Genomic DNA, 11,942 nt, shown 5'->3' on the forward strand with positions numbered 1-11,942 from the left:
TTCAGATTACCTGAGGAGCATTTCTGTGAGAAGCTCATGCATTACAGGTATCAACAAGTACCATTGTTTACTAGAAAATAGTAACCACTTGAATGGTAGACCTGGTGTTCCTAGCAGGCATGAGCCAGCTTCTATGGCATATGTAATGCAAAACCAAGCCTCTTAAGCAATGGAAAATGGCAGACTATGGAATGCCCTTCTGCCAACCTTTCGTCATTTCAATTTATCTTGAAATGCCATCTTCTCCATGAAACATTCCCAGCTTAATAGAAAAAGAAATAGAAGAATTTTTTACACTAGATTTTGACTTGAATGGGCTTTCTTTTTTAATGTATCTCAATTTAAAATGCACTAGCTTGCTGCTAGTGGAGTAACCCAAGATTGGGCCAAAATGCAGAACACTTTGGATTCTATCCCTGTCTCTGTTCTCGATTAACTGAGTGATGCTAAGTTGACTACCCTCTTTGGGCCTCAGTTTCCAAGTTGAAAAATATGAATAAGAATAGTGAGTTGCTGATGTAAGAAGTAACAGAGAAACTCAGCAAGTGTTCTTGATTTCCTAGAAAGGCATGACAAAGGCACACTAACCTCTTGAAAATTTTTAGAGGAGACTGATCAAAATAGAAAGTACAATAGAGGTGTTCATAATGAAATCTCTAGTAGAGGAGGTCCCCACTTATGGAAGAGGAAGCTAGATATGCATACTGATCAAGCTGGAAAAGTCCTGAAACTACCCTGCCACCTTTATCCCATCCCCCATTTCCTCTAAGCATGACCATGAATAAGTTAATTCATCTCTGCCCTCAGGCCGACATTAGAGCTATATAAGAATGAACTGCCAGTCTCCTATGGCTTTACGTGTCAAAGAAAATTATTCCTCACCCCACACCTAGACATAAGGCACTTATATTCCTTGGACTACAGTGGGTCAACCCTAAAGATAGAATGTAAGCATTGTTGGCTTAAGTATGGTTTGTGTAGAAGGGCCAAGTGGGTAGAAAGCAGGCATTAGGAAAAGTTCTTTTCCTATGGCAATTCCATAATATAGACTACCATCCACTAACCCAGTACACCCACTGTGCTTGACTGCCAATTTGTGTTTAAAAAAAATGCATGTGTGTGTATGTGGGGGGGGGGTATGTATGTCTGTCTTCATCTATAAGGTTGGTACATATTTAATAAAGTAAATGATAAAACCCTCCCTAGTAAATTATGTATCCATGTAACATAGTTAGAAAATCTCAGATGAAATGGGGGGGGGGGAATAATCTCAGATGAAAGGGGGAAAAAAAGAAAATTTCAGATGAAATATGCTGTCATTACATTCTAATAAATTCTAGTAGGAAAGGAGGAAAGGTCATGACTCATCATAAGTATTACTACCTTGCGAGTGCTGTGATGCAAAGAATTCAGCTCTAAAGGATTCTCAGTCAGGAGTGAGAGGGTAGTAGAAAGGGAGATAGAGCAAAGTTAAGAAAGTTGAGTTCTAATTTTGGTTCTTCCCCAAACCACCCTTGGACAAATCACTTTACATCTCTGGGCCTCACTTTTCTCAACTCTCAAATAAAGGGGATTTTTCTAAGGGAAATACATCTAAGGATTCAACTTTAGAATCTCCCAAATTCACTAATTTAGTAGGAAGTTGGAAGACTCAATGATCTAATAAGTGATAAAAAAAAAAAAAAGACAGAGGTATGTATATATAGGAAGGGTAGAAGAGATAGTATGTTAGGATGGTAAGCATTTGAGGTGCTACATACCAAGCAAAACTGCTTTGACTAATCAGGCTGAGGTTTGTGATAAACTTTAAAGAAAATTAAAAAAGGTTTGAAATTTTTTTTTGTTTTTTAAACTACAATGGAGAAGAGTGGAACATCAAAGGAAGAACAATGTAGTCTTAATTTGAAGTCACTGGGCCTGAGTTTGTAATACATTTCTGACATTACATATTACAGACACTCTCTCTGGGCCTCAGTTTTCTCATTAGGAAAAAATTCTGGGCTCAAACGAAGTCACTGGTGAGTTCCCTTCTATCTAAATCCTCAAGCTTTAGGGATAGGACCATCAACTTGGGAAAACAATAGGTTGACATAGATAAAAGACTCAACTCCTATTTTTCATTTTAGGAAAGAGAACAAAAATGGTTATAAGATTTGAAACCATAGATACCTGTTAAATGGAATGTTTGAAGATAAGAGAGTAAAACACCCAAATTCCTTCACTGTTCTCTCAGGCTATATATCCCAGGATCCTCCAAGAATTTGCTGCTGTGATTGCTAAAGTCCTATATGCTAATCTTTGAAAAATCATTGGAAATGGGAGATGTGTCACAGAACTGGAAAAGGGCAAATTTCCCTATTTTCAAAGAGGAGAAGGAAGTGTTTTACATTTTTATAAATAACTTGGATAAAGGCATAGGTAATATGTTTATCAGTTTTTGTAGATAACAAAGCTGGAAGGGATAGCAAACATGCAGACAAATTGGGACCCCAATAGTTCTACTGGTTAAGAATACAGGCTGAATAAAACAATAGAAAACTAGGACAAGTGTCAATTACTACACAGCTTCAAAACTTTAACTAGCACAGTTGCACATGTCCTGAAAGGTGGAGAAGTACTAAACAAAAGTCCTTGAAAAAAGTCCCTTAATTATGATGACCCCATCATATTTTACTCTGCTCTGACCACTTTTGGAGTATGGAAGTTCTACATTTTAGAAAGGCATTGACAGGATGATAAGGATGGTGACCAGGATGGTGAGGGCACTGAAAGTCATGCCATACTACAAAACTTTAGCTTAGAGAAAAAAAGTGACTTGAAGCGGGGAGGACAGAGTCAAGGATTTGGAGGAAAGGGGTTGTATAGCATGCCACTCCTTGAAGCATTGAAGGAATCCCATGCAAAAAAGGGTTTAGACTTCTTTGTTTAGCCATAATGGGCAGACTCTATGCCAGTACTTGGAAACGGTAATGGGAAACCTGCAATGATCCAGACATCCACTGTATCTCTCCCCCAAAACAGAACAGCTAACAAACTTTTGACTTCCCCTAATAATAAATTGGAGAAGAACTGCTACTCTGACCCAGAACAATCAAGAGAATCTAACTGCTGAAAAACAAATGGCAGAAGCCTTGGAAAGAAGATTATTCCAATGGGAAAGAAGAAAAAAGAAGAGCCATATAAAAAGACCAATCTGAAGGTACAAGAAATTCATCAAGAAATATTTTATAAAGAGATATTCACAGGAAATAGAAATAAAGTCCAGGAATTATAGTGAATACAGAAGAGGGGCATGGTCCTATAAGAGTCAAAGGCATGAAAGCTCAGATCAAGCTGAGACTAGCAAAGAGAAAAAAAATGGCAGTTTTGCTATTTTGAGAGAAAGATGAGGATCAAAGAAAGCACAGGGCCTTTGGAGATTATTGTCTAAAAAGAGAAAATAGTGCTATTCAATTCTTTGTTTCTTTTTTGTCTACTAATGTGGGTAGTATCCAGATTGGGGTAAAATAGTTAATAGAAAGTCAAAATGCAAAGCAAGTAAAGAGATTGTAAGAAAGGATCTAGTGGAACCTCCTTCAGTAAGGTCAATTGAACAGGTCCAGGAGCCCTACATTCTAGTCCAGGGTTATCCAAAAGATCCCCAGAGGGCAATTTTATGTGGCCCCCATGGGTTTATTAAATGCTTTAATAAACAAAACTGAGCTATCACAGAACTCTCACTAAAAAAAATGGCAAATCAAAATATATTGTCTATTGTTTCAATAAAAACTTTTAAAAGTAAGGTTAGACAGCTCTGCTCTAGAGAAAGAAAGTATTTGATAAGGTGATTCCAGAGTCATTATCAATTATCTTATTAACAATATTGTGGAGAAAGGAAGAAATACCTCAGGACTAGAATCAATTGGCTCCTTTGGAGGTGGGAAATTAAGACTTATTTTGTCAAATGAAAAACCAATGAGCTTGAATTCAATTCCTGATAAAATGTTATAATGTTTTATATAAATGGGATAACAATAATATCTTCATTATTTGTCCCACATGGAAATATTTTGACAAAACATTTTATTAACTTTGAAGTATTCTTTAAATGCAAGTTATTATAATCATTCCTGTTGAGACTTTATGTGCATATGTCACATGTATGGGGTATATCTCCCAAAGTTTACTAGACTGGGAAAACAGAGAATATATATATATATATATATATATATATATATATATATATATATATATATATTATATATATATATATTATATTATATATATATATAATATATATATATATATATATATATTTCTTCTTCCCCTTCCCCTTCCCTGAGCTCTCATGTGCTATGATTACACTTAGTACCTTACCATGAACTGGTGATTAGTCTTCCATTATTAGGTGTCTTTGATATGGGTACTACCTGAAGCAGTTGACTGATATCTCTGATGTTGTACCTACCTGAAACTATATCCCATCAATGTTGAGACTGCTTTGAGAGCCTCAGATGGAAAAGTGGGAAATGCTGTCATCACTTTAATCACACCACCATCTGAAGTATTGTGTTCAATTTTGAATGGCAGTATACTGGAAAATGTCTGGAGGAAGGTAGCCAAGATGGTAAGAGGAATAGAACCATGTCATTTACCAATTGGTTAAAAGAACTGGGAATGGCTAGCCTGTACAACCAAAGACATGGGAAAGAGTAGCCTGGCAGTACCCCTTCAAGGATTTGAAAGGTGTATGTATGATAAAGGGATGTCATGTGCTTGAACTTAGAAGACAGAACTAAAATCAATGCATGGAAGTTACAAGAAAGAATAATTAGACCCAATATAATGGGAAAATATTCAATCAATATGTAGAATAAGCTGCCTCAGAAAGTTGGAAGTTTCCCATCAGTCAAGATCTACAAGTAGAGCCTAGTTAATCACTTGTCAGAGACATTATATTTTTATTTTAATTATTTTTTTCAATTCATAGGTTTCTATTTTCTCTTCCTCTCACTCCTTCCTACAATGGACAAAGAAAAAGAAGAATCAAATGCTTGTAACAAATGTGCATAGTCAAACAAAACAAATTCCTATAATTGCCATGTCCAAAAGATTTGTCTCATTCTGTGGGGTGAGTGCATCACCTCTCTGAAAGTGAGTGACAAGCTCCCCTTTGATCAGAATTCTTAAGTCTTTCAAAGTGGTTGACTTTTACAGTTCTCCTGATTCTGCTCACCTCCTTGTGAATTAGTTCATAAAAATTTTCCATGAAATTATCATTTATGGCACAATAGAATTTCATTATATTTATATATCATAATTTGTTAGGCCAAAAATTATCCTTTGACGGGCACCCTCTTACTTTCCAATTCTTTGCCACCATGAAAAGAATTTCTATAAATATCATTGTACACATGAGTAATCTATTTGGTGCATAGATCTTGTAATGGTATTATTGGGTCAAAATTTGGTAACTTCAGCACATAAATTCAAATGCTTTCCTGAATGGCTATAACAATTTATAGTTCCACCAACTATTAAACATGTGCCTCTTTTCCTGCCACCCCTCTTGAGATTCCCTCCCTCAAGAACTGTCCTTTGACCATTTATCAATTTAGGACATTTTTAAACTTATAAATTTGAACTTTTTGTATATTTTAATTCTTTTTTCTATAAAATGGGAAATGAAACACTTAGCAAAGAAATTTGCTACAAAGAAATTCCTTCTCAGATATTTTTCCAGATAAATTTCTGATATTCCTTTCAAATCTGAGATAATGTGATTAATTACAAAGTCTGTGACTTTTACTTACTATAATGAATCAAGAAATGAAAGGAGTCTCAGAGACCATTTAATCAATCCAATCTCCTCATCTTACAGATGAGGAAATAGACTAATGTAGGTTGAGACTATGGTGCAGCTAGATAGCACAGTGACTAGTGCAATAGGGTCAGGAAGACCTAAGCTCAAATTGAGCTTCTGATATTCATTAGCTCTGTGACTCTTAACCAGTCACTTAACCCTGTTTGCCTCAGTCTCCTCATCTGTAAAATGAGCTGAAGAATGAAATGGTAAATCATTCTAGTACCTCTATCAAGATATATCTAAATACAATCATGAAGAGTTGGACATGACTGAAATTATTGAGCAAAAGATTGTAACTTGCCTGAGGTCAAAAGAGATAAGTGTCAGAGACAGAATTTGAACCCAGGTGACCTGACTCCTGAGTCCCTCATGTCATGCTTTTCTAGCCCAATCAATACAGTGCTTAGGCTGAACAAGCTGTCATGGAAATATATACAGACTGTCTATTCCTTTAATAGAGAAATTCATACCGTATCATCACGAGGTTATATTGTTATTGAATAAGATACCTCCTTTACATATGATATGGATATAAACTGTGCCAAATGTTTCTCAGGGCAGGAGTCCCTTGTCTGCCTTCCTCCCAGAATAACTGGCTAGAGGTAAACTTTACCAGGAGCATTTTAAAATTTCCTCCTCCTAACAGACTCAAAAAATCCTTTAGCCAGGGAACATCTTTCTTTCCTTCTCAAGAATTCTTTTGTGGAAAGAAAGATGCATGTCAGGTCCCTAACTGAAGTCCTACAGACTTATTTAGATGTTCTCACCCTGAGCCAGATTAAGAATTAGTAAGAACCAAAACAGATGCAGAATTAGACAATGTCTCCAACCTCCCAACCTTTCAAATCTCTCTGAAATAAGAATTATGCATAAAATAAAATAATTGCAGATGTTTCAGAAGACAAGAGAACCAAGACCCTTAATAAGATAACAATCTCTTGACTGACAGCAGAGACTGCTAACCCTAATCTCTACCTCAGTCAACATTCCCTCATTCACCCCATACTCCACATTTTGTCAAGGCTTCACAATTAGATCTAAGGGTTTGTGCTCTGAAATCCAATCAGCCTTTCCTTTGTGGCTGCTGAGGTCTCTATCAACAGACCTCCCCTTCCTCTGTCTTCACCCCATCACCCTGTGGCAGAAGTAATAGAACTCAATTCTGCCCCACCACCATCACCCTGTTCAGAGGATGTGGAAGTGGGGGGAAAATGAGAGTCAATGTCCCCACTGTGCTGCAATACTGCTCAGACTGAGAACTTAAAGAAAATTAGAGGTTCCACAAGGGCTGGTGGAAAGGGTAATGGTTATCCAGCAGAGACCACTTCTTCCTCTCTGGAAGCCACTTGAGGCAGAAATCAAGTTTGACTAAAAATGAATTCCCCATTGTGGGAGGAGGCTAAGACACCTTTGAAGTACAGTTTTGTTTGGATCCTCAATGGAATCAGAAAGTGAGGGATGGGGAGAAAAGAGGGGGAAAAAAGTGAGAGCAATTATTAAAATTTTAGGGAAGAAACAGTTTAAAATCTTGAACCCAAGAAGATAAAAACAAAGGGGGAAATAATAATACCAAAAGGGAAGGTGGCCTCCTGAAAATTTTAAAAAGTTCAAAAGTTCTTGCATGAAATTATAAATCAAAAGAAAATGAATGAACACATGATGAGGTAGGGTACTACTCTGGCTACCAAGAGAAACTTGAAATCAGAATAGGATGTTCTGAAATGTTAAAAAGGGCAAGTAAAATTGGAAAAACAAAATTTATCACCTGCATAGCAAAAATAATTGTCAGAGTAGAAAAAATATGATTCTGTAGTGTCAAGTCTCATCAAAGAAACAAAGGAGAAAAAACTTAGAATCTGCTGGGGGCAGAGCCAAGATGGTGGTGTAAAGGCAGGAATTCCTGGAAACATTCCCCCCAAAACTCCAAAAGTCATCAAATTATGTCTCTAGTCAAAATTTAGAGGGGCAGAACCCACAGAAAGACTGAGTGATACAATTTCCCAGTCCAGGATAACTTAGAAGTTCCATGGGAAAAGTCTGTTTCACCAGGAAAGGGGTGACCACAGGCCCTCCCCTCTGCCCTGCAGCTGTGAGTAGAGTCCCTGCTCAGCTATAGTGATATGGGAGCCCAATCTGCAACCTGGATTTGGATGTGGGTAAACAGCTGAGTCCTACCCCAGGAAGAGCAGAGAGACATTTGCAGTCTTCCCTGAATTAAAACAAAAGACCTTTTACAATGTGCCATAATTTTTTACCTAGCTATTGTGGTAGTTTTTCATTTTTGAAAAATATCAATGAAAACAATTTTAATGCAAAGGGATAGTAGGACAGCTACTCACTTGGCTCCTAGAGTAAAACACCTCTCTGATTATTTCTGTTGGTCTTTCCATTGTGCCATAGCACCTTTCCAAATTTTCTGCATTGTACACTTGTACAGATTCCCTTTAACAATATTAGGCAGTAGAGATCATTCCTTAGTGAACACCTAGAGATTTCAGATCAGATCTATAGAACTTTGGGTCTTCTAGAAACTTTTCTATGGGACAAACCTGGACTGAGTTTAGCAATTCTGCTAAAGTCTTTTTTTTTTATTAAGTGGGCATGGATCCTGGATCAAAGAATTATTGGGGAGATGTTTGGTTCCTGCTCCCCTTAGAATAGTCTAGGTGAGGAGCAGTTTTAATAAAGTCTCACATTGAAATGCATCATTCTGACAGTAAACACCCTTTAGCCCAGCACACAGTACATATACACAGCATACATCAATACTTTAATTGAGAATAGCATCCTGAGATGTATTTTCTGCTTCTGGGATGGGAAAAAACTCTTTTATCCTTTCCTTTTATAATATCTTACATTTATTTGGCATTTGTATTTTTGAAAGAATTTTCACATATTCCATTAATGAAAATAAAATATAGTCTCTTACAGAGAATTAAGGGGATTTGATGTTAGTCTATGTGCATTCAGACCAACCTGCTCTCACCTATGCTGATGAAGTAAAACCACTACTAGGTCTGTTTCCCAAGATGATTAGAGGAAAAAAGAAAAGAACCTATATTATCTAAAATATTTATAGTCACTCTCTTTGTGGTGGCGAAGAACTGGAAATTTCAGGGACAATTGGGGAATAACTGAAAAAGTTATGGTATATGATTGTTATAGAACACTGCACTAGAAGAAATGATGAACTCAATGATTTTAGAAAAACCTGGAAAGATTTGTGCAAAAGAAAAGCAATATGAATAAAACTAAGAGAACATTGTATACATTGTTTATAAACAACTAAGTCATTTTGACTATTATAAATACCTAAATTACCTACATATATCTCTCACATAAAAATATAGAGATAAATCATATAAAGGAAGGCACTTTATCCAAAGAAAGAAATGGTAAACAAAAGTATATTGAATGGTTTTTACATATATATATATATATATATATATATATATATATATATATATATGTCTAATAGTAGCCATCTATGAGAGGAGAGGAGAAAAAAGGGAGAAAAAGAAATATACACAATAATTTTTATTATGTTTTTAAAAGAAACAACAATTTATACATAATAGATAAAAATTTTGTATATATTCTTTTTTCCAATTTTGTTATGATTTGGAAATAATTGCTTTATCTCAAGTTCCAAATTTTTTAAAAAAGAAATAAAAGAAATTGAATGTTGTGAAATACAAGCACAGAGCTTGCTCCTAAAGAAGATATGAAAAAGTATCTTCACCCTTCCATGAATAGTTTATATGGTGGCAAATTTTGATACATTCATTTAGTTTTGATGAACTGGGGGGATTCCCTTTTGTTATCCATTGTTTTAAGTAATAGCTTTCTGGAAATTGGGGATATATTGTATCAAAAATGATACTGAGAAATGTAGGTGATGTAAAAACAAATATATCAACATTTTTTTCAATATTATATGGGTGTCAATTGCTGTGTGCTATGTCCATCTATTATCCTTGCTCTTGCAATATGTCAGGTCCACCTCCTTGTCTAACATATATCTTTCTGAAAATTCCATTCTGCTATTTGTGTTTAGTTGGTAATTTGCTAGAGTCTGTTTTAACCACCATCTGTCTCTCCATTGCACTTTGGTTGACCCACAATTCTGATCTTTTGTAAGTGGTGGCATTCCATGAATCATAGATTCATAGATTCTGCATCACATTCTGCATCAGCAGAATAACTAATGATTAAAAAGATGGCCTTTGTTTCTGGGAGAAGCCTAGGGTGATTGAAAGCACTAATTTCTCAAAAGCAAAGCAATCCAATTTCTTCTTGTAATTTTGGATCCAGTTCATTGTCCATCTACAATGTCTGTATAAAATGAACTTACAGGCAAACTCAACATACTATCTATGCATCCATACATCATAACTTGGAAAGTATACATTCTTTAACTACTTTGCTTTTCCAATGTGGATTATTAAACTGAACTTATTTGAGTAGTTGTAAATCTCATTTAAGAAGATCTGAAATGTCCCGGGACTTGATGCATTAAGAATAAAATCAACCTTCAACAGAAGCATCTGGAGGGCTTCAACCTGTGATTATGAATGCTCTCTGTGTGGTGCCTTTCCCCACTAGTGGTAAGGTAACTTGTAGAAACACAAACTGTGTAAGAGACTGGATAGGGAGGGGATAGCAGAGACTCTATTTTGTCTTAGTTTGTTTTAATATAGCCTATGCTTGGCAGAAGTTCATGAATTAGGATCTTGGGGGAATAGTGACTCAAAATATACATTGAACATGGAGCAGCATGTGTGACTTTGGATAAGTCATTTCATCTCTCTTCATCTCAGTTATCTCATCTATAAAATGAGTAGGGAGAAGTGGGACTGGATGACCTCTAAGGTCCCTTTTATTCTAAATCTACTATTCTATAAAATTGTGAAAAAAACAAATTCAATTGTACAAGATTTGAGGATGGGACCCAGATACGGCAGAGATGGCCAGTAAAAGAGAAGACAATGAGTGGCCAGTAGATTGTACAAAACAAAGAAAGACAGCAGAAGTTTGACTTGTGAAGGAGGACAATCCGTATAATTATTGCAGATACTGATTTTTTCATCTATATTTGTCATCAAACAAGACTCATAGACTCATATGCTAGTCAGTATTTAACATCTGATAATCTGGTGGGAAAAATTTTTTCAAGCTTAATTTGCTTTATTGGCATCTTCTCTGTTACTTTATTATTGTGATTAGACAATTAGCAAAATGATAAATCAAATCTTGATTTGAGTGTTTGCCAATTTCCAAAGAATAAATTCTTACACTGAAAATTTAGCAATCAACTCTTAACAAGATGGGTATAAACTGGCTCCAGCAATCCCCGTGCTATAGAGTATTCTTAATAAAGTGTGGTAATTAAATGCAAAGCATAAATGTGATATGGTTATGGACCTTTTTCTAAAGAATGTGGAAGATTCATTTTGGAAAGTGTTCAGTAAGGTGAGTTCTCAAATACAGATCTTTTTTCACCATAAATTAATTCATTCTTATGAAGGGTTGGAATTTTTTCAACCTTGGGGAATGAAAGGAAAATTTTATAGGACTCTAGCCAAATGATCTTCTATCAAACATAAATGTTTCAGACAGCCTGGACCCAAACAAGGATTCCACATGTGACAGGGTTCCATGAAATTGTGACAAATTGTCTCATTCACATTCACACTGCCAGATTCCGTCACACAGTGTGGGAGACATTAATAAATATATGTCGGTCTGTCATCCCCTCACAAAACACTCCCTTAGCCTAAACAAATGGGCATTTTGCTGCCACAATGGCAATCTTTATGTGAGAGACACACATTCAACTTGTTTGCTTTAAACAGAAAACAACATGAAACTCTTTATACCTGGAAAATCCAACAGCCATTTTTTTTTACTGGAACCACAGATCATCTCCTCTGCTTCTCAGAATCTCTGCATGAGAGTGCAATATTTGATCATCCAGGCTTTCAGAGAGAGTGGCAGAAAAATCAAACCTAATATATTGCAAAGATGAAGCTCCAATAGCAAGAAAAATTGGAATGACTATCAAATAATTTTTAACTTCCAGGGATGTGACATCATG

Source organism: Macrotis lagotis, chromosome X, assembly GCF_037893015.1.
Source record: "Macrotis lagotis isolate mMagLag1 chromosome X, bilby.v1.9.chrom.fasta, whole genome shotgun sequence".
Classification (NCBI taxonomy): Eukaryota; Metazoa; Chordata; class Mammalia; order Peramelemorphia; family Peramelidae; genus Macrotis; species Macrotis lagotis.